At 42.6% G+C, this 22,330-nt stretch overlaps 5 non-coding genes across 5 annotated transcripts; all 5 read left to right on the forward strand.

Moving 5' to 3' along the window:
* Positions 1–753: 753 nt before the first annotated feature.
* trnae-uuc (transfer RNA glutamic acid (anticodon UUC)) lies at positions 754–825 on the forward strand. The gene has a single exon. It is a non-coding gene; the product is annotated as a tRNA-Glu (tRNA).
* Positions 826–1,484: 659 nt separating this feature from the next.
* Positions 1,485–1,556, forward strand: trnae-uuc (transfer RNA glutamic acid (anticodon UUC)). Its single transcript has one exon. It is a non-coding gene; the product is annotated as a tRNA-Glu (tRNA).
* A 108-nt stretch (positions 1,557–1,664) lies between these two features.
* Positions 1,665–1,736, forward strand: trnae-cuc (transfer RNA glutamic acid (anticodon CUC)). Its single transcript has one exon. It is a non-coding gene; the product is annotated as a tRNA-Glu (tRNA).
* Positions 1,737–2,030: 294 nt separating this feature from the next.
* trnae-uuc (transfer RNA glutamic acid (anticodon UUC)) lies at positions 2,031–2,102 on the forward strand. The gene has a single exon. It is a non-coding gene; the product is annotated as a tRNA-Glu (tRNA).
* A 296-nt stretch (positions 2,103–2,398) lies between these two features.
* Positions 2,399–2,470, forward strand: trnae-uuc (transfer RNA glutamic acid (anticodon UUC)). The gene has a single exon. It is a non-coding gene; the product is annotated as a tRNA-Glu (tRNA).
* Positions 2,471–22,330: the final 19,860 nt, after the last annotated feature.

Here is a 22,330-nt window from a genome sequence, read left to right on the forward strand (position 1 = left end):
TGACAGTCAATTTTCTACATGGACTGTCCCTCATGGTCTAGTGGCTAGGATCCAGCACTTTCACTGCTGTGGCCCGGGTTCGATTCTCGGTCAGGGAAAATATTATGGACGGAAAGACAGATAATTCTTCTTGAGGAATTGGAAAGAGCATTGAAAGAGGTTCCTTTTTCTAGAAGGGATTTGTCGACAGTCAACTATTTTCTTGATCAGTCGCTGATGGTCTAGTGGATAGGATCCAGCACTCTCACTGCTGTGGCCCGGGTTCGATTCCCGGTCAGGGAAGCTATTACAGACAGATAGACAATTCCTCTTGAGGAATTGGAAAGAATATTGAAAGAGGTTCCTTTTTCTAGAATGGATTTGGTGACAGTCAATTTTTTGTATGCACTGTCCCTGATGGTCTAGTGGCTAGGATCCAGCACTCTCACTGCTATGGCCCGGGTTCGTTTCCCGGTCAGGGAAACTATTACAGACAGACAGATAGACAATTCCTCTTGAGGAATTGGAAAGAACATTGAAAGAGGTTCCTTTTTCTAGAATGGATTTTCCGACGGTCAACTTTTCCCTGTACAGTCCCTGATGGTCTAGTGGCTAGGATCCAGCACTCTCACTGCTGTGGCCCGGGTTTGATTCCCGGTCAGGGAAACTATTACAGACTGATAGACAATTCCTCTTGAGGAATTGGAAAGAACATTGAAAGAGGTTCCTTTTTCTAGAATGGATTTTCCAACAGTCAACTTTTGTACTGTACAGTCCCTGATGGTCTAGTGGCTAGGATCCAGCACTTTCACTGCTGTGGCCCGGGTTCGATTCCCGGTCAGGGAAACTATTATAAACGCAAAGACAGACAATTCTTCTTGAGGAATTGGAAAGAACATTGAAAGAGGTTCCTTTTTCTAGAATGGATTTGACGACAGTCAACTGTTATCTTGTACAGTCCCTGATGGTCTAGTGGCTAGGATCCAGCACTCTCACTGCTGTGGCCCGGGTTCGATTCCCGGTCAGGGGAGCTATTACAGACAGACGGATAGACAATTCCTCTTGAGGAATTGGAAAGAACATTGAAAGAGGTTCCTTTTTCTAGAATGGATTTTCAGACAGTCAACTTTTTCCCTGTACAGTCACTGATGGTCTAGTGGCTAGGATCCAGCACTCTCACTGCTGTGGCCCGGGTTCGATTCCCGGTCAGGGAAACTATTGCAGACTGATAGACAATTCCTCTTGAGGAATTGGAAAGAACATTGAGAGAGGTTCCTTTTTCTAGAATGGATTTTCCAACAGTCAACTTGTGTACTGGACAGTCCCTGATGGTCTAGTGGCTAGGATCCAGCACTTTCACTGCTGTGGCCCGGGTTCGATTCCCGTTCAGGGATATTATAATAGACGGAAAGACAGAAAATTCTTATTGAGGAATTGGAGAAAGCCTTGAAAGAGGTTCCTTTTCTAGAATGGATTTGACGACAGTCAACTTTTTTCTAGTAAAGTCCTTGGTGGTCTAGTGGCTAGGATCCAGCACTTTCACTGCTGTGGCCCGGGTTCGATTCCCGGTCAGGGAAACTATTACACGCAGATAGAAAATTCCTCTTGAGGAATTGGAATGAACATTGAAAGAGGTTCCTTTTTCTAGAATGGATTTTCCGACAGTCAACTTTTGTCCTGTACAGTCCCTGATGGTCTAGTGGCTAGGATCCAGCACTCTCACTGCTGTGGCCTGGGTTCGATTCCCGGTCAGGGAAACTATTACAGACAGACAGATAGACAACTCCTCTTGAGGAATTGGAAAGAACATTGAAAGAGGTTCCTTTTTCTAGAATGGATTTTCCGACAGTCAACTTTTTCTAGTAAAGTCCCTGGTGGTCTAGTGGCTAGGATCCAGCACTTTCACTGCTGTGGCCCGAGTTCGATTCCCGGTCAGGGAAACTATTATAGACGGAAAGACAGACAATTCTTCTTGAGGAATTGGAAAGAGCATTGAAAGAAGTTCCTTTTCTAGAATGGATTTGACGACAGTCAACTTTTTTCTAGTACAGTCCCTGGTGGTCTAGTGGCTAGGATCCAGCACTTTCACTGCTGTGGCCCGGGTTCGATTCCCGGTCAGGGAAACTATTATAAATGCAAAGACAGACAATTCTTCTTGAGGAAATGGAAAGAGCATTGAAAGAGGTTTCTTGTTCTCGAATGGATTTGACGACAGTCAACTTTTTTCTAGTACAGTCCGTGGTGGTCTAGTGGCTAGGATCCAGCACTTTCACTGCTGTGGCCCGGGTTCGATTCCCGGTCAGGGATATTATTATAGACGGAAAGACACAAAATTCTTATTGAGGAATTGGAGAAAGCATTGAAAGAGGTTACTTGTTCTAGAATGGATTTGACGACAGTCAACTTTTTTCTAGTACAGTCCCTGGTGGTCTAGTGGTTAGGATCCAGCACTTTCACTGCTGTGGCCCGGGTTCGATTCCCGGTCAGGGATATTATTATAGACGGAAAGACACAAAATTCTTATTGAGGAATTGGAGAAAGCATTGAAAGAGGTTACTTGTTCTAGAATGGATTTGACGACAGTCAACTTTTTTCTAGTACAGTCCCTGGTGGTCTAGTGGTTAGGATCCAGCACTCTTACTACTGTGGCCCTGGGTTCGATTCCAGGTCAGGGAAACTATGACAGACAGACAGACAGACAGACAGACAGACAGACAGACAGACAGACAGACAGACAGACAGACAGACAGACAGACAGACAGACAGACAGACAGACAGACAGACAGACAGACAGACAGACAGACAGACAGACAGACAGACAGACAGACAGACAGACAGACAGACAGACAGACAGACAGACAGACAGACAGACAGACAGACAGACAGACAGACAGACAGACAGACAGACAGACAGACAGACAGACAGACAGACAGACAGACAGACAGACAGACAGACAGACAGACAGACAGACAGACAGACAGACAGACAGACAGACAGACAGACAGACAGACAGACAGACAGACAGACAGACAGACAGACAGACAGACAGACAGACAGACAGACAGACAGACAGACAGACAGACAGACAGACAGACAGACAGACAGACAGACAGACAGACAGACAGACAGACAGACAGACAGACAGACAGACAGACAGACAGACAGACAGACAGACAGACAGACAGACAGACAGACAGACAGACAGACAGACAGACAGACAGACAGACAGACAGACAGACAGACAGACAGACAGACAGACAGACAGACAGACAGACAGACAGACAGACAGACAGACAGACAGACAGACAGACAGACAGACAGACAGACAGACAGACAGACAGACAGACAGACAGACAGACAGACAGACAGACAGACAGACAGACAGACAGACAGACAGACAGACAGACAGACAGACAGACAGACAGACAGACAGACAGACAGACAGACAGACAGACAGACAGACAGACAGACAGACAGACAGACAGACAGACAGACAGACAGACAGACAGACAGACAGACAGACAGACAGACAGACAGACAGACAGACAGACAGACAGACAGACAGACAGACAGACAGACAGACAGACAGACAGACAGACAGACAGACAGACAGACAGACAGACAGACAGACAGACAGACAGACAGACAGACAGACAGACAGACAGACAGACAGACAGACAGACAGACAGACAGACAGACAGACAGACAGACAGACAGACAGACAGACAGACAGACAGACAGACAGACAGACAGACAGACAGACAGACAGACAGACAGACAGACAGACAGACAGACAGACAGACAGACAGACAGACAGACAGACAGACAGACAGACAGACAGACAGACAGACAGACAGACAGACAGACAGACAGACAGACAGACAGACAGACAGACAGACAGACAGACAGACAGACAGACAGACAGACAGACAGACAGACAGACAGACAGACAGACAGACAGACAGACAGACAGACAGACAGACAGACAGACAGACAGACAGACAGACAGACAGACAGACAGACAGACAGACAGACAGACAGACAGACAGACAGACAGACAGACAGACAGACAGACAGACAGACAGACAGACAGACAGACAGACAGACAGACAGACAGACAGACAGACAGACAGACAGACAGACAGACAGACAGACAGACAGACAGACAGACAGACAGACAGACAGACAGACAGACAGACAGACAGACAGACAGACAGACAGACAGACAGACAGACAGACAGACAGACAGACAGACAGACAGACAGACAGACAGACAGACAGACAGACAGACAGACAGACAGACAGACAGACAGACAGACAGACAGACAGACAGACAGACAGACAGACAGACAGACAGACAGACAGACAGACAGACAGACAGACAGACAGACAGACAGACAGACAGACAGACAGACAGACAGACAGACAGACAGACAGACAGACAGACAGACAGACAGACAGACAGACAGACAGACAGACAGACAGACAGACAGACAGACAGACAGACAGACAGACAGACAGACAGACAGACAGACAGACAGACAGACAGACAGACAGACAGACAGACAGACAGACAGACAGACAGACAGACAGACAGACAGACAGACAGACAGACAGACAGACAGACAGACAGACAGACAGACAGACAGACAGACAGACAGACAGACAGACAGACAGACAGACAGACAGACAGACAGACAGACAGACAGACAGACAGACAGACAGACAGACAGACAGACAGACAGACAGACAGACAGACAGACAGACAGACAGACAGACAGACAGACAGACAGACAGACAGACAGACAGACAGACAGACAGACAGACAGACAGACAGACAGACAGACAGACAGACAGACAGACAGACAGACAGACAGACAGACAGACAGACAGACAGACAGACAGACAGACAGACAGACAGACAGACAGACAGACAGACAGACAGACAGACAGACAGACAGACAGACAGACAGACAGACAGACAGACAGACAGACAGACAGACAGACAGACAGACAGACAGACAGACAGACAGACAGACAGACAGACAGACAGACAGACAGACAGACAGACAGACAGACAGACAGACAGACAGACAGACAGACAGACAGACAGACAGACAGACAGACAGACAGACAGACAGACAGACAGACAGACAGACAGACAGACAGACAGACAGACAGACAGACAGACAGACAGACAGACAGACAGACAGACAGACAGACAGACAGACAGACAGACAGACAGACAGACAGACAGACAGACAGACAGACAGACAGACAGACAGACAGACAGACAGACAGACAGACAGACAGACAGACAGACAGACAGACAGACAGACAGACAGACAGACAGACAGACAGACAGACAGACAGACAGACAGACAGACAGACAGACAGACAGACAGACAGACAGACAGACAGACAGACAGACAGACAGACAGACAGACAGACAGACAGACAGACAGACAGACAGACAGACAGACAGACAGACAGACAGACAGACAGACAGACAGACAGACAGACAGACAGACAGACAGACAGACAGACAGACAGACAGACAGACAGACAGACAGACAGACAGACAGACAGACAGACAGACAGACAGACAGACAGACAGACAGACAGACAGACAGACAGACAGACAGACAGACAGACAGACAGACAGACAGACAGACAGACAGACAGACAGACAGACAGACAGACAGACAGACAGACAGACAGACAGACAGACAGACAGACAGACAGACAGACAGACAGACAGACAGACAGACAGACAGACAGACAGACAGACAGACAGACAGACAGACAGACAGACAGACAGACAGACAGACAGACAGACAGACAGACAGACAGACAGACAGACAGACAGACAGACAGACAGACAGACAGACAGACAGACAGACAGACAGACAGACAGACAGACAGACAGACAGACAGACAGACAGACAGACAGACAGAGCTTTTGTTGTTTCGCACATAACATATATTAGTGTGGTAAAAAAAATCATAAAAAAAAATAGTTTTTATTTTTTCAGTAAAAAATCTTAATATTAAAATGTTGCTGCAAAAAAAGAATGACAAGACTGCAATGTCGAGTATCCCCTGCCACCCTTCAGAGGTCGAGCTGTGAATTTTTGATTACTGCTGGAAACACGGGAGCCCGTCCCCTTGTTTGTCCAGACCGTTCACATCAATAAAAGATGAGTTGTTGCGTCTTTGAGTGTATCAGACGGACTCAAAGAGAAGGCGGTCGCCGCAGATATAGGTCATCAAAGAGACGCCATGTAAAGTGACAATAGGGAGGGAGAATACAATGGCCAAGATGAAATCTCATTGAAGTCAGAGAGATTGCGAGCCCTTTCTCGAGAACTAACAAATTCATTTTCTCTGTATGAATTCACCAGTGGAGGGCCGAGTATTTCACACCCAGGCCTTGAGGGATCCCCTTTATTCAGTTGCTAATGAACAGGGTCTATGAGCCTCTTGGAAGTGAACGACATGAGCCGGCCCCCCACCAATCAATCTTTCAAGCAATGTTCCCTCTAAGTTGACGCTGTGTTCTAAATATTTGGAAGTCAAGGTCGAAGTAGAACAAAGTTGAGTAAAGTTAGTAGAGTTTTTCGAGAATCGGCTCTTCGGGTTGTTTTTGCTTCTTTCATCCCTACATGACCAAATATTATGTACAATTACGCACAAAATGACTTAAAGGAAGGGGGAATAGAACAAAAATGAAAAAAAAACAAAATGAAAAAGTAGTGAAAAGCTGAGAAAAAGAAACAAAAGGAAGAGAAAAAAGATGGGAAAAAAAAGCCAGAAAAAAAGAAACAAATGAAACAAAGGAAAAAAAGGAAATAAACACATGAGATTTGTTTTGAAGGAATTAAAAAAAAAAAAGAAAAAAACAAGGGAAAGAAGAAAAAGTTTGTGTTGCATTCAAATCATTTCCAATTAGTGAAGAGAGTGAAAAAATAAATTCTCTTGGGATTTAGTAGATTTGTTGGGATAATGTAGACCTCCTTCCACCAGAGGGCCCCACCCAGCCGGCTTTGGAACTGGGCACAGGTGTGCCCAATCTCCACACAACTGTTCCTAATCATCCTCGCCCTTTATTTCAAACACTATACCTTTTTGGGTCATTGCCATGTCAGTTTTACCTGCATGTCAGGTGAGTCTCTGTTTGTTTCATTTTGAGCATGTAACCATTACCATAACTCATTAACACCTAGCCGTTAGCATAGTTTGTAAACATGTAGCCGTTAGCATGTTGTCACTAGCATAGTTTTTTAGCAAGAATTAATTAGCATCTAGCTGTTAGCTTCACTTTCTAGCATGTATCCATTAGCATTACTCATTAACATCTAGCCATTAGCATAATTTTTAAACATGAAGTCGTAGCATGTAGCCATCAGTGCTGTGGAATGGTCTTCCCCCTGAGATTGGATCTGGAACCTCAGTGGAAATTTTTAACTCCAACCTGAAAATACACTTCTATAACATATGAATAACTTATATTTTTTGTTGATAATATGTGTATTATTTGCCCTCATGTAGGTTTTTAGATCAGGGGACGGTGTCATAATAGTCTGTAGTTTGCAATAGTCTTTGATCTGTGCAGCCCTTTCAGACTCTTTGTGAATAAGGGCTGTGCAAATATAGATGACTTGACCTGATTTGACATGTTTTTGAGTTTTCCCTTGCCCTCATGTAGGTTTTAGATCAGGGGATGGTGTCATAATAGTCTGTAGTTTGCAATAGTCTTTGATCTGTGCGGCCCTTTGAGACTCTGTGAATAAGGACTGTACAAATATAGATGACTTGACCTGATTTGACATGTTTTTGAGTTTTCCCTTGCCCTCATGTAGGTTTTAAATCAGGGGATGGTGTCATAATAGTCTATAGTTTGCAATAGTCTTTGATCTGTGCCGCCCTTTGAGACTCTTTGTGATTGAGGGCATCACAAATAAACATGACTTGACTACTTTGCTCCTAAGTTTGTCTATTAACACCTTCCTTTTTTAAGCCCTCCCGCCTCCCCCACATGGGTCCATCATCCACCAAAACCTTAACAAGATTCATGGATTTTTACCCTTTGCCACATTACCCCCCCTTAGCTGATATTTCCCTACGCCTGCAAAAAGTCCATGATGTTGCTAATTCGAGATTCGGTTGGCGAAACCAACAGTTTCGTCCTCACTTTATATGTCTCAGGAAGGCCTGCAGATCTGCCCCTGAAGGCCTCCAGGAAGATTTCTGACTCTGGCACCAATAATGGCCGAAATCTGACCTGGTTAAATGCTGAGAAGGCATTACAACTGTGTATGTTAAATTCCGAAATAGAACCAGGTACAGAGACTGCGCCTTTTAACACGTAGCGCTCTATGGAGGTGAAAGAACTGTTAGGAATTAAATATATTAAAATGTAGCGTTTACCAAATTGTTCGAATTAGTCATCTGACTCCATTAACCAAACACAACCTTCATTCTCCTAACAATGCGTGCTCATTTGGGAAAATATAGACAGGAGACCGGCATTTCCACACGGGGGCAGATTTAATTTCTTAAATAATTTAACTACCGTATTTTCCGCAGTATAAGGCGCACCGGGTTATAGGGCGCACCCCGAAAAAATAGTTTTTGGTCCTATTTTTGACATACATAATGCGCACCGGATTATAAGGCGCTACAATGGGAACGTGGACAAAACAGTCAGATAGTTCAGTCCAACTTATTACCCCCTTAACATTCCCAAAGCTTGCAAAGACGCAAATACCTGTCGAGAACACGTGCGGATGCGGTGTCCGCACAATGTCACTCAAATGCATCGTTCCATCATTCGGAAGGTTAAAGTCTTGGGATTCAAGAAATGCCAACCATTCCTTAGTTTCTATTTTCGCTCGCAACTTTACTGTATATATGACAATAAACACTTGGAATTGAGTTTAATTCAAAAATAGACACTCCATTCCATCCATTATCTGCACCGCTTATCACAGAAACATCGAGTTCAGTCTGAAACAAGATACAGGGAAAATAGATAGCCAGAGTAGCTCACCAAAGTCGTTGTGTTCAATAATAATGTACAGCCGTGGTCCTCTTATATCCGTGAGTTTAGTAAAACCAGGAGAATAAAATATTTACAAAGACAGAATAGTAAAAAAATGCTCTCTGTATGCCGTCAACCACGTGCTATACGCATTCATCTTTTTCGGCCAATTGCAGGCTTTGTTTTGCCGCTTCAGCCAATGCCAGCCTGTAAATGATAAAAAGGATCCGCCCCTTGACCTCCGAATAACTTTAGCCAATAGTGATCCATTCAAATGATGATCGACACATTGGTTAGCCAATGAAACGCCGGTAAATAAATCCCAGCATACACCGCGGACTACTTGGCGTTCGGGGGGAAATCTAGTCGGCGGTTGCAAGTTAGTTGGAAGACTTTGCGATTTAATATTGATCCATAAATAAGGCGCACTGTATTATAAGGCGCATGGTCAGCTTTTGAAAAAAATGAAGACTCTTAGGTGCGCCTTATAGTGCGGAAAATACGGTACACAGATGCATGCAAAAATAGGCCACACAGAAGAACGCCAGCACCCGGGTTTTCGTTCCGGGCCTGAAAATAGATAGAAAGCACAAATGGACGATAACGAGATAAAAGAGGAAAAAATAAAAGATCAAAAGACTGCAAGGGAGTAATCTTGAGTTAATTGGATAGAGGGGGGGGGGGGGGGGTTTGAACAACACGAGATTAATCAAGCCAATGATGTCCACAAATAGAAGGATCATGTTTTAGAGAAGCTTGAAAAGAAGTGTATTTGATGATGAGTCGCTGGAATCTCGGTCAAGTTCGGAGTTTTTTTTCATTTGTAATTAAAGCGAAGCAAATTCATACTATGCGCATGATTCCCTTGAAAGGGTTGTGCTATTTTGATGACGCTTTCAATTGCCTTCATGTATTTTACATGTGTAAATATACCAGGATGGTATAACTGGTAAATTCTCTAGCGCTTTTCAAGTCAATGAAGACCTCCCAAAGCGCTTTACAATGTGCTTCACACTTACTCATTCACACACACACTCACACACCAATAGGGAGTCAGCCTCCAAACGTTTTGAGGATAATCAAGATGCTAAATGGTAAATGGTCTGCATTTCTCTAGTGCTTTTCAAGTCAATGAAGACCTCCAAAAGCGCTTTACAATGTGCTTCACACTCACCCATTCACACACACACTCACACACCAATAGAGTCAGCCTCCAAACGTTTTGAGGATAATTAAGATGCATAATGGTAAATAGTAAATGGTCTGCATTTCTGTAGTGCATTTCAGGTCAATGAAGGCCTCCCAAAGCGCTTTACAATGTGCTTCACACTTACTCATTCACACACACACTCACACACCAATAGGGAGTCAGCCTCCAAACGTTTTGAGGATAATCAAGATGCTAAATGGTAAATGGTCTGCATTTCTATAGCGCTTTTCAAGTCAATGAAGACCTCCCAAAGCGCTTTACAATGTGCTTCACACTTACCCATTCACACACACGCTCACACACCATTAGGGAGTCAGCCTCCAAACATTTTGCGGATAATCAAGATGCTAAATGGTAAATGGTCTGCATTTCTCTAGCGCTTTTCAAGTCAATTAAGAACTCCTAAAGCGCTTTACAATGTGCTTCACACTCACCCATTCACACACATACTCACACACCAATAGGGCGTCAGCCTCCAAATGTATTGAGAATAATCAAGATGGTAAATGGTCTGCATTTCTCTAGCGCTTTTCAAGTCAATGAAGACCTCCCAAGGCGCTTTACAATGTGCTTCACACTTACCCATTCACACACACACTCACACAACAATAGGGAGTCAGCCTGCTTATTGGGGGCAAAGAGCACAGATTATTGCAAACAATTCCCTGATCTAAAACCTACATGAGGACAAGGAAAAACTCATTTTTGGATCACGATACCAGTTTTAATATTGCCGCACAGGCTCTATAGGTTTTAAATGACTTGTTTTAAAGTGTTTTTATTAGTTTTTAGGTTTCGTATCGTACATTGTTTTGAATGTTTTTATACAGCACCATTTGGGTGTCTGACAAGTGCTACACAAATTCATTTTGATTTGACAATCCTCACCAATCTGCTCTCCCGTCCCGGCTTACGACCCGTTTCTGACCCGAACCTCATTTTTGCTCTCCTGTCCCGGCTATCGACCTGTTTTTTCGTTTTTGACACCGCCATTGCCCACGACGGAAGATCCACTTCCTTATTTGGATCACAATCCGATTGTAAAAGCGACATGCTTCCCGCGTCCAGGAAGAATCAGATTGCGGGCGGTGCCCTTCCTCTTTCTTTCAATAAAATAGTGAGAAAACGTTACGTGATTGGGTCTACCCTGTGTGCTGGTCGTGACAACAGAAGAGAACGACATGATGACTCTGCCAGGCGCTAGACCGCACAGGCCCACCACACAACTCTTCTTTACACTTTACACCAACCATATTGAAAGGATGCACGAGATATTAAACAATAAAAATGGCAAAATTCTTAGCGCGCTGGAGATACAGTGTAGAATGCTTACACATGACCTAGGAAGGGGTAGCCAGATTTCTTCTTCGGGGTGGATGCTGGGTGACCTCTCACAGCGCCACACGCCGGTAGTGGCGGAATGAAGCACTACAGTACAATCTCATTATCTCATTAGCTGCACCGCTTATCCTCAGTAGGGTCGCGGGGGTGCTGGAGCCCATCCCAGCAATCATCGGGCAGTGGGCAGGGGACACCCTGAACTGGTTGCCATCCAATCGCAGGGCACACAAGGACAGTAAAATGTCTGTATATTTTTCGACATCCATCCCTAAAAAATGTTCGTATTTACAGTTTCACGTAAGTCGAATGTCGTAAGTAGGGGAGCGTCTGTCCTATTTGCTCACATTCGCATGCTTTAAACCAGGGGTGTCAAACTCATTTTAACTCAGGGGCCACATGATAAAATAAACATTCTGTCGGGGGCCGGACTAGTTAATTAAAGAGAAAGAAAAAGAGAGATAAAGAAATAAGAGAAAGAGGGAGGGAAAAGGAGAGAGGGCGGGACAAAGAAAGAAAAAGAGAGAGAGGGAGAGAGCGTGAAAAACAAAGGGGATAAAAAGAGAGCGGGGGAAAATAAAGGGAGTGGAAGAAAGAAATCCAAAGAGAAATAGAAAGACAGAAGGAGAGAAAAGAGAAAAGAAAGCACAAAGGGGAGGAAGAGAGAAAGAGAAAAGGAAAAAAGGAACTTAGAGCAAAAGAAGTTAAAAAGACACAGAGAGTGACAGAGACAGAGAGTGGGAGAAAAGGGGTGAAAAAGAGAGAGCGAGATAGAGAGAAAGAAACACAAGTACAGTGTCTTTGTTCGAGGCACCTTTCTTTGGCAACATCAAGTTGACATATCTCAACCTGCAGCTCGTTTTTCTCTTGCGCTTCTCTGAGTGTTCGTCTCGTGGGCCTGATCTGGCCCGCGGGCCGCCTGCTTGACACCTGTGCTTTAAACGGAATGATTATTTCGATCGAAGGAGCGATTGTAATTCCAATCGACTGCAGACATTTCATATTCTATTCACGGAGTCACGTTTGAGTACGTTCATAATTTAAACACTCGGACAGCTTTCCATGAAGAGGTCTCACCCAAAACACAGCTGCTCATTCCCATGTCCTCTTTCTGTGCAGCGCCGGAGGATATTTGCATTTCGTGTGATTCGTTCGCTTAGTAAATTCGGGTCCTGTGTGCGCACGTGTTTGTTTTGATGCTAAGAGCGAATTAGAGGAAAACCAAATGCAGCGATGGTAGGAAGGAAATTAAGAATTAATGTTCCTTTTTGTGTTTTGAATTGAATTACCGTATTTTCCGCACTATAAGGCGCACCTAAAAGTCTTAATATTTTTCAAAAGCTCACCATGCGCCTTATAATACAGTGCGCCTTATATGTGGCTCAATATTAAATCCGCAAGGTCGCGCAACTTACGCAACAGCCGCCGACTCGATTTTCCCCCAAACGTGGAGTAGTCCGCGGTGTATGCTGGGATTTATATACCGGCGTTTCATTGGCTAATCAATGTGTCAATCATCATTTGAATCAATCGCTATTGGCTAAAGTTATTCGGAGCCTCGGATTGGCTAGAGGGCCAAAACAAACCCTGCAATTGTCCGAAAAAGATGTGTCAATCATCCGTTACATCGATCGCTATTGGCTGAAGTTATTCGGAGCCTCGGATAGGCTAGAGGGCCAAAACAAAGCCTGCAATTGGCCGAAAAAGATGACTGAATAGCAAGCTTGCTAAAGTACGCCATAAAGAAACATGTTTCATTAGTCTGTATTTGTAAATATTTGACTCTCCTGGATTTACTACACTCACGGTTGTAAGAAGACCATGATTGCGTATCATTACGTGAGAACTTAGGTGAGTTATGCGGCTTTATATTTTCCCGGTATCTTGTTTTAGAACGATCTTGATGTTGCTGTGATGAGTTGAGTGAATTCAACTCAATTCCAAGTGTTTATTGTCATATGCACAGTAAAGTTGCGAGCGAAAATGAAAAAAGAAACTAAGGAATGGTTGGCATTTCTTGAATCCCAAGACTTTAACCTTCCGAATGATGGAACGATGTATTTGAGTGACATCGTACGGACACCGCATCCGCACGTGTCTACGACACGTATTTGCTTTTTTGCAAGCTTCGGGAATGTTAAGGGGGTAATAAGTTGGACTGAACTATCTGACTGTTTTGTCTAGCGCCTTATAATCCGGTGCGTCTTATGTATGTCAAATATAGGACCGAAAACTATTTTTGGGGGGTGCGCCCTATAACCCGGTGCGCCCTATAGTGCGGAAAATACGGTAACATAAAATAACAGGCAATCATAAATGAGTTATATCAAAATTTACACTGGAAATGTGTCACGACCAGAACGGAATCAGGACCCAATTGCGTAACGTTAACCACAAGTTTTATTGATAGAAAGAGGAAGGGCAGCGCCGGCAATCCGGTGTTCACTGGACGTGGGAAGCAAGCCGTTCACAAAATCAAATCTTGATCCGAATACAGAAGGGGATCTTCCGTGGCGTGAGATGGCGGTGTCAGGGACAGAAAAAAAACAGGTCGATAGACGGGACAGGAGAGCAACAAGGTGGTCGGGATCAAAAACGGGTCGTAAACCGGGACGGGAGAGCAGACGTGGTCAGAATCAAAACAGGTCATAGTCTGAGACGGACGGGAGATCAGGAACAGACAGATGGAAAAACGGGTGCAAAAACGGGACAGGAGGGAGTCAGGGTCAAAAGAAACTAAATATGAATAAATATATGACTCACAACACATGGTAAACTTTCTTTCTTGGCTTTGATCTCTTTGATCTCCGGCAGAACGAACATCAAAAACCACAGAAACAAAATGAAAATCAATCCAAACAGCTTGCCGACATCATTTTTGCCGTTCCATGTATTCCGTTACTCCCCAAGCCTGCACAAAAGTCAGTCATTATATTTAGTTTCTTTTGTCTTTTATTAGCCTATTTGGTATTGGAGTAATCCAAAAGTAATTGAAAGTAATCCAGTTAAAGTAACCCTACCAAACCCTAGGTATAGAAATGCTACAAACATATTCAATACCAACTTTTGGCCGGGCTGGGGAATTGTTATCAGACACTAAACCGGTTTGTAGTAGAGAAAAGGTTCCCTGTAATTTTCCAGGGGTCTGAGCGTTCACACAAAGTCGGTGAGCAACGCTTGAAACAACAGTGAGCAACCATAATCCCAAGTGTGGCAACTAAATCATTATCAAACATGTCCAAAACTTGACATCAAGTTACATTTTGCTGAGTTTCCGGCAATGCAAAATGATTTTTCTCTTTTGAATGAATTGAATCATGTACGGTTGATAAGGTTGCAGGCTGACAAACGTCATTTGTTTTTACAATTCTTTCACAAGATATCCATTTCTTTTTTTTTCCTGATATATTTTGTCGCATAATATTAACATTTTTGGGGGCTTATTGAGTCGGTTGCACGATACACAACTGTATTTAATCACATTTTTGAGTGGAAGAACAATGTTGGCAACAAGATTCACTTGATATCATTGGAAATTATTTGAATGCAACACACACATTTTCTTCTTTTTTCTGTGTTTTTTTTGTACCTTTTTTAAAATTCCTTTAAAAAAATCTCATTGTGTTGATTTTTTTTCCGAGCTGGTACTTTTTTCTTTTTGTTCTCTATTTACTTTTTCTTACATTTCTTTCTTTTCTTTTCAAAAGGTTTCCCTATTTTTTCTCTTCCTTTTGTTTTTTTTTTCACTACTTTTCACTACTTATTCATTTTGGTATTTTATTCTTTTTTGTTCTATTCCCCCCTTCTTTTAAGTCATTCTGTGCATAATTTTACATCATATTTGGTCATGTTGGGATGAAAGAAGCAAAAACAACCTGAAGAGCCGTTCAGGACCCGAAAGAGCCGGTTCCTTTTAGTGAGCCGAGCCGAAGAAGCCGGTTCTCGACATACTCTACTAACTTTACTTCACTTCGTTCTACTTCGACTCGACTTCAAAATACCGCATTTAAGACACAACGTCAGGGGAACCCGTATATTTTTTCCTTCATGCAATGCAACTTTGACTTGAGTCTTGAGTTAAAGAAGCAAAAACAAGCTGAAGAGCCGTTTAGGACCCGAAAGAGCCAAGCCGAGGAAGCCAATTCTCGACAAACTCTACTAACTTTACTTTTCAACTTCGTTCGACATTGACTTCAAAATACCACATTTTGAACCTAGCGTCAGGGGAACCCGTGTATTTTGACCTTCATGCACTGTAACTTTGACTTGAGTCTTGAGTTAAAGAAGCAAAAACAAGCTGAACAGCCGTTTAGGACCCGAAAGAGCCAAGCCGAGGAAGCCAATTCTCGACAAACTCTACTAACTTTACTTTTCAACTTCGTTCGACATTGACTTCAAAATACCACATTTTGAACCTAGCGTCAGGGCAACCCGTGTATTTTGACCTTCATGCACTGTAACTTTGACTTAAGTCGCTTCTTAACGAGTAATTTTCAGCCCTGATTTTTGTGCGCTGGCTAGATTTTCTCGTGCGCTGAGAATGCGCGAGCAGTGCGCAATTGCGCACGCGCGCAGCTTGGAAGGAACACTGTTGGGGACCCCCGGCTTTCGAGTTTTTGGATGGAGAAATTGACATATACTAGCTTTCACAGCGGAAGCTAGAGGATGAGAGTGCCGATCCAATGACTGAGAGAAAGCCCAAAGCACGAAGGACAATGGGGGTGGACGCAGAGAATTGATTGCCAACAGCCCAAGGAGAGAGAAACCAGTTGGCGGCTCTTGAAAACGACAAAGGACAGAAGCCTGCTAATGCTGGGGGAATATGTGAGAGGGAACAAAACATGCTAACGTGTTGGCAGGGAAACAGGCTTTCCATAGGACAGATGGATACTACAGGCAGGGTGGGGTAGGGTTACTTTAACTGGATTACTTTCTATTACTTTTGGATTACTCCAATACCTAATATGCTCATAAAAGAGAAACTAAATATGAATAAAATGACTCAATTTGGGGAGTAACTGAATCCATGGAACGGCAAAAAAGATGTCGGCAAGCTGTTTGGATTGATTTTCATTTTGTTTCTGTCGCATTTGATGTCCGTTTTGCCGGAGATCAAAGAGCTCAAAGCCAAGAGAGAAAGCTTACCACGTGTTGTGAGTCATCATTTGATTCATATTTAGTTTATTTTGTCAACCCTGACTGCAAGCGAAAAACTAAAGTACGGAACTAAATTTGGCAGAAAACGGGAGAAAAAAAACATCGGTGTAGGCCACAGTCGTCAAACAGGCGAGACAAGTCAGAGAAGCGCAAGAGAAAAACAAGCTGCAGGTTGAAATATATCCACTTGATGTTGCCAAAGAAAGGTGCCTCGAACAAAGACACTGTACTTGTATCTCGCTTTCGCTTTTGCTTTCGCTTTTGCTTTTGCTTTCGCTTTCGCTTTTTCTTTCGCTTTTTCTTTCGCTTTCGCTTTCTCTTTTTCTTTTTCTTTTTCTTTTTCTCTTATTTTCTTTTTCTCTCTTTCTTCCTCTTTCTTTCTCTCTTTCTTTCTTACTCTTTCTTTATTTCTTTTTCTTTCTTTCTTTCTCTTTCTCTCTCTTTCTTTTTCTCTTATTTTCTTTTTCTCTCTTTCTTCCTCTTTCTCTTTCTCTTTCTCTTTCTTTCTTTTTCTCTCTCTCTCTCTGTCTCTCTCTTTCTCTCTCTTCCTCTCTCTCTCTTTCTCTTTCTTTTCCGTAAGTCGGGCCGGGAGAGCAGATGTGGTCAGGATCAAAACTGGTTGAAGTAGGGGGACGGACGGGAGAAAAAAAACAGGTGGGGGTCAGGTTTGAAAAAGGCTTGCCTAGTGTTAACTGAGGTTTTCAGACGGACTGACAAAAGGGGACATATGGGAGTGGATTTAAATAGGGACAGCCCATCTCCGGGCAGTGGGCAGGGGACACCCTGAACTGGTTGCCAGCAAATCGCAGAAAATTATACACCAAAATCTATAATAACCTGTATGACCTCAAAACATAGAAAAACAAATAAATAAACAAGACTTGTGCGGCACAGTTCATGTCTTGGGAACCTCCTGCGTGGGTTCAAATCCAGCTCCAGACTTCCTGTGCGGAGTTTGTATGTTCTCCCCGTGCTTGCGTGGGTTTCCTCCGGGCACTCCGGTTTCCTCCCACATTCCAAAAACATGCATTTCAGGTGAATTGGCCGGTCCAAATTGTCCATAGGTGTGAATGAGCGAATGAGTTGTCTGTCCCCGTGTGCCCTGCGATTGGCTGGCAACCAGTTCAGGGTGTCCCCTGCCCACTGCCCGATGATTGCTGGGGTGGGCTCCAGCACCCCCTGCGACCCTAATGAGGATAAGCAGTGTAGCTAATGAGATGAGAATAATTTAAGCTGAAAAAGAAAAAAACAACATGAAACCAGTCCTGGGAAATCATTTTGAAACACTTTCCAAGGACGGTGAGATTTTTTTAATTTAAAAAAAAAATTGTGCCTTAGCTCAACAAAGGTTGAAAAACACTGCATTATACAATAGTACAACAAATTTGGAGGTCTTATCCTTTCCGTGTTAGAAAATTATACAGAGAGTGGCTGACTAGCTGCACGCTAGCCTCAGGGGTCCTTGAGATAAGCCAGGTCTCCGTGATGATAAAAATACAACAGTTAAAAATGTCGCAGTACCCCACAGGTTGTACCTCCAGGTCATCGGTTTCATGGGTAATGGATCTGATGTTGGTAAAATACAGGTTCGGCTGGGTAGGTTGGTCGTTTTGGTTGTAACATTTCTCAGAATTCACTGTGTGAATATAACTCGTTTTTATATTCCTAAATATAAAACCAATCTTTCACACACACACACACACACACATGAAGTAACGGTTCAATAATCAGTCTAATTGCATGTCTTGTATGTTTATCAGTTTTGTACTCTTATTTTGAAGTTGCATTTCCGGTGTATTTATCTGTTTCCTGTGTGACTAAAGTTAACTAAACACACGGGGGGCGCGCAGTGTGGCCGGGAGCCCAGCCGGGGCGAGTGGCCTTTGGGCCATCACCAATGCTACTAAATTTTATTTACCTTAATGCTTGTTTTTATTTGTTTAATTCTGCCAACATAGAGTTCATATAAGTTTTAACTTTATCAGCTTGTTACGTTGACCTGGAGCCAGTGTTCCCTCTAAGCTGCTCGCCCATTCTCAGCGCACAAAAAAATCTAGCCAGCGCACAAAAATCAGGGCTGAAAATTACTAATTAAGAAGCGACTTAAGTCATAGTGACACTGCATGAAGGTAGAAATACACGGGTTCCCCTGACGTTGTGTCCTAAATGCGGTATTTGGAAGTCGAGTCGAAGTTGAGTAAAGTTAGTAGAGTATGTCGAGAACCGGCTTCTTCAGCTCGGCTCACTAAAAGGAACCGGCTCTTTCGGGTCCTAAACGGGTCTTTGGGTTGTTTTTGCTTCTTTAATCCCAAAATGACCAAATATTATGTAAAATGATGCACAAAATGACTTAAAGGAAGGGGGGAATAGAATAGAATAGAATATGCATTTATTGTCATTGTTACAACATGGGATATGCTGTGACAACGAAATTGGACGACTCCAGGTCCACATTTACAGTGAGGATAAGGAAACAAAGATAAAGGAACAAAGAACTAACTGACTTTGTTGTAAGTAGGCTTTGTTTTCCTCCGGATACAACCGAATGTTTGATCTTAAATTACACATAGTCCAGTGTTTTTCCGAATTGCTCAGTCCACAATTGAATGGATTTGGATAGAACAAAAAACAAAAAAGGAAAAAATACCAAAAAGAAAAAAGTAGCGAAAAGCTGAGGAAAGAAAGAAACAAAAGAAAGAGAAAAAAAGAAGAAAAAATTTAGAAAAAAAGCCAGAAAAAAAGAAAAGAAAAAAGTAAATAGAGAACAAAAGGAAAAAAGTAACAGCTCGGAAAAAATAAACACAATGAGATATTTTCAAAGGAATTTTAAAAAAAGTAGAAAAAAAACTAGTAAATAAGAAAAAAGTTTGTGTTTCATTCAAATAATTTCCAATGATATCAAGTGAATCACGTTGCCAACATTGTACTTCCACTCAAAAATGTGATTAAGTAGAGTTCTGTATCTTACAACCGACTCAATAAGCCCCCAAAAATGTTAATGTTATGCGACAAAATATATCAGGAAAAAAAAAGAAATGGATATCTTGTGAAAGAATTGTAAAAACAAATGACGTTTGTCAGCCTGCAACCTTATCAACCGTACATGATTCAATTCATTCAAAAGAGAAAAAACATTTTGCATTGCCGGAAACTCAACAAAATGTAAGTTGATGTCAAGTTTTGGACATGTTTGATAATGATTTAGTTGCCACACTTGGGATTATGGTTGCTCACTGTTGTTTCAAGCGTTGCTCACCGACTTTGTGTGAACGCTCAGAACCGTAAGGAAAATGACAGGGAACATTGCCTGCAGCACATCTTTTGTTTCCTTTTCCGACGACGCCTCAGTCTCTTCGACAACAATCAACGGAGAATTGCGCTCTTCTGTCTTTCAAGGTTCGTAAAGGTGCTTGAAATCCTTGAAAAAGCTTGAATTTTAATGTGTTATCAAGCTTAGTAGATGCTTGAATTTTGGGTGAGGTGCTTGAAATTGCTTGAATGTTTTGCCATTGCCATGTTTCTTACCAGTCGGACTCAAAAGATCATGCAATAAACTTTTTTTTTTTAAGTGCATGAAAATGACGCCTACACGCCTGCTCAGGTGGCTTGTCATTAAGGAGTCATGTGAAGCGTCACTTCATATTTTTGTATATTCACAGACCTACAAAAAGTTGTATGATACAAAATAATTTTAGCATTTTACTCACCGAACAGATGTTGAAAAACAACTCAAATCCCCCAAAAATGCAAAACAATAAAATACAAACTAACAGTATACACTCTTCCATGCTATAAATAAATGACAAAAGCAACAAGGAACCTCCAATGATGCGGAAATGCTTTTAGGCAGTTTTTTTATATATCTATCGGTATTATTGTGTGTTTTGGAGTAAATATTTTACACTGGACTGTCATGGAGACGAAGAATATTTCTTTGGAGTCATTTTTTTGTGAGCTATACGGGCTTTTAGCCAATTCTATCCTTACCAATTTAAACACAGATCCTCTGAAAAACAGTTGGAAAATATAAATTGATATAAGTAAAACAAAAGGTAAAAAAAAATAGCACGCTGTCAGAAAGATTTAATTCACTCAATATCATTAAAAAAGTCCTAATCTGTCTCAATTTTCAGCTTTTAGCATAACATAGCCAAGCTGCACATGCATTGTTGAAGCCGAATGTCAGAATTCATGTCACTTTACAGCAGCCCATTGACAAAAAAAGATCGTAGGTCATAAATAGGACTGGCTCAAAATAAAACAAATTGTGTGCTAGCAGCAAGATTGCGACTTTATTGTAACAGAGGGTTACTTTAACTGGATTACTTTGAATTACTTTTGTCAAGGAACGGACTGGGAGGCAGGAAATGTTATGTTGCGTTACGATCTGTTACTTTTATTTAGAAAATAAAAGTTGTCCAACACGCAGGGACCAAAGACAAAACAAAAACAGGCTTAAAGGAAATCACTGGGAACAAACGCGCACAAACAGGTTTTTCCTCGAGTCAAACAAAACAATGGTATGGCAACGGGCAGTCCCAAAACAAGCCCTTAAGAATCCCACACGCAATTAAGTCAATCTGTGTCAGCAGGTGTCAAGGGGCGGGACTAGCTGGGTGTCATGGCGACCATGCAGGACATGGCAACTTTTGGATGACTCCAATACCAAATATGCTAATAAAAGACAAAAACTAAATACGAATAAAATGATGACTCACAACTTGTGGTAAGCTTTCTCTCCTGGCTTTGATCTCTTTGATCTCCGGCAAAAGTAATATAAAATGCGACAGAAAACAAATGAAAATAAATCCGAACAGCTTGCCGTTTTGCCGTTCCATGTATTCCAAGCCTGCACAAAATGTAGTCATTTTATTCATATTTAGGTTTTTTTGTCTTTTCTTAGCATATTTGGTATTGGAGTAATCCAAAAGTAATTGAAAGTAATCCAGTTAAAGTAACCCTACCCAACCCTGAAAATGACACAAGGAGGATTACAGACGAACTCAATATGACCCAAAAGAGATTTCTGAACAAAAATGTCATTTTAAAGGCTTCAGGATTATTTCAAACTGGGCACAGGTGTGTCCAATTATCACACAGATGTGCCCAGTTCAAAACACCAGTTGGGGCCCTCTGGTAGTGGGAGGAATGCTAAACCCTAATCTGTACTTCAGTCCGCCCCCATGATAACATTTCCCGTGTAAATCTGGTAACCTACTTTGGGCCAATTTGTCGGGCAGCAGTAGCTCGTCAAAGCGCTTGTCATGGGATCGAGAGGTTGCAAGTTCGATTCCCGGCTCCTTCATGTTATATGTCGAAGTGTCTTCGGGCAAGACACTGAATCCCTAATGCCCCCAATAAGCAGGTAGTTGCCTTGCATGGCTGACGCTGCTATCGGTGCTGAGTGTGTGTGAATGGGTGAGTGTGAAGCACATTGTAAAGCGCTTTGTGAGGTTTTCATTGACTTGGAAAGCGCTAGAGAAATGCAGACCATTTACCATCTTGATTATCCTCAAAACATTTGGAGGCTGACTCCCTTTTGGTGTGGGAGTGTGTGTGTGTGTGTGTGAATGGGTAAGTGTGAAGCACATTGTAAAGCGCT

Source organism: Urocampus carinirostris, chromosome 10 (genome assembly GCF_059441175.1).
Source record: "Urocampus carinirostris isolate Australia breed hairy pipefish chromosome 10, RoL_Ucar_1.0, whole genome shotgun sequence".
In the NCBI taxonomy this organism is placed as follows: domain Eukaryota; kingdom Metazoa; phylum Chordata; class Actinopteri; order Syngnathiformes; family Syngnathidae; genus Urocampus; species Urocampus carinirostris.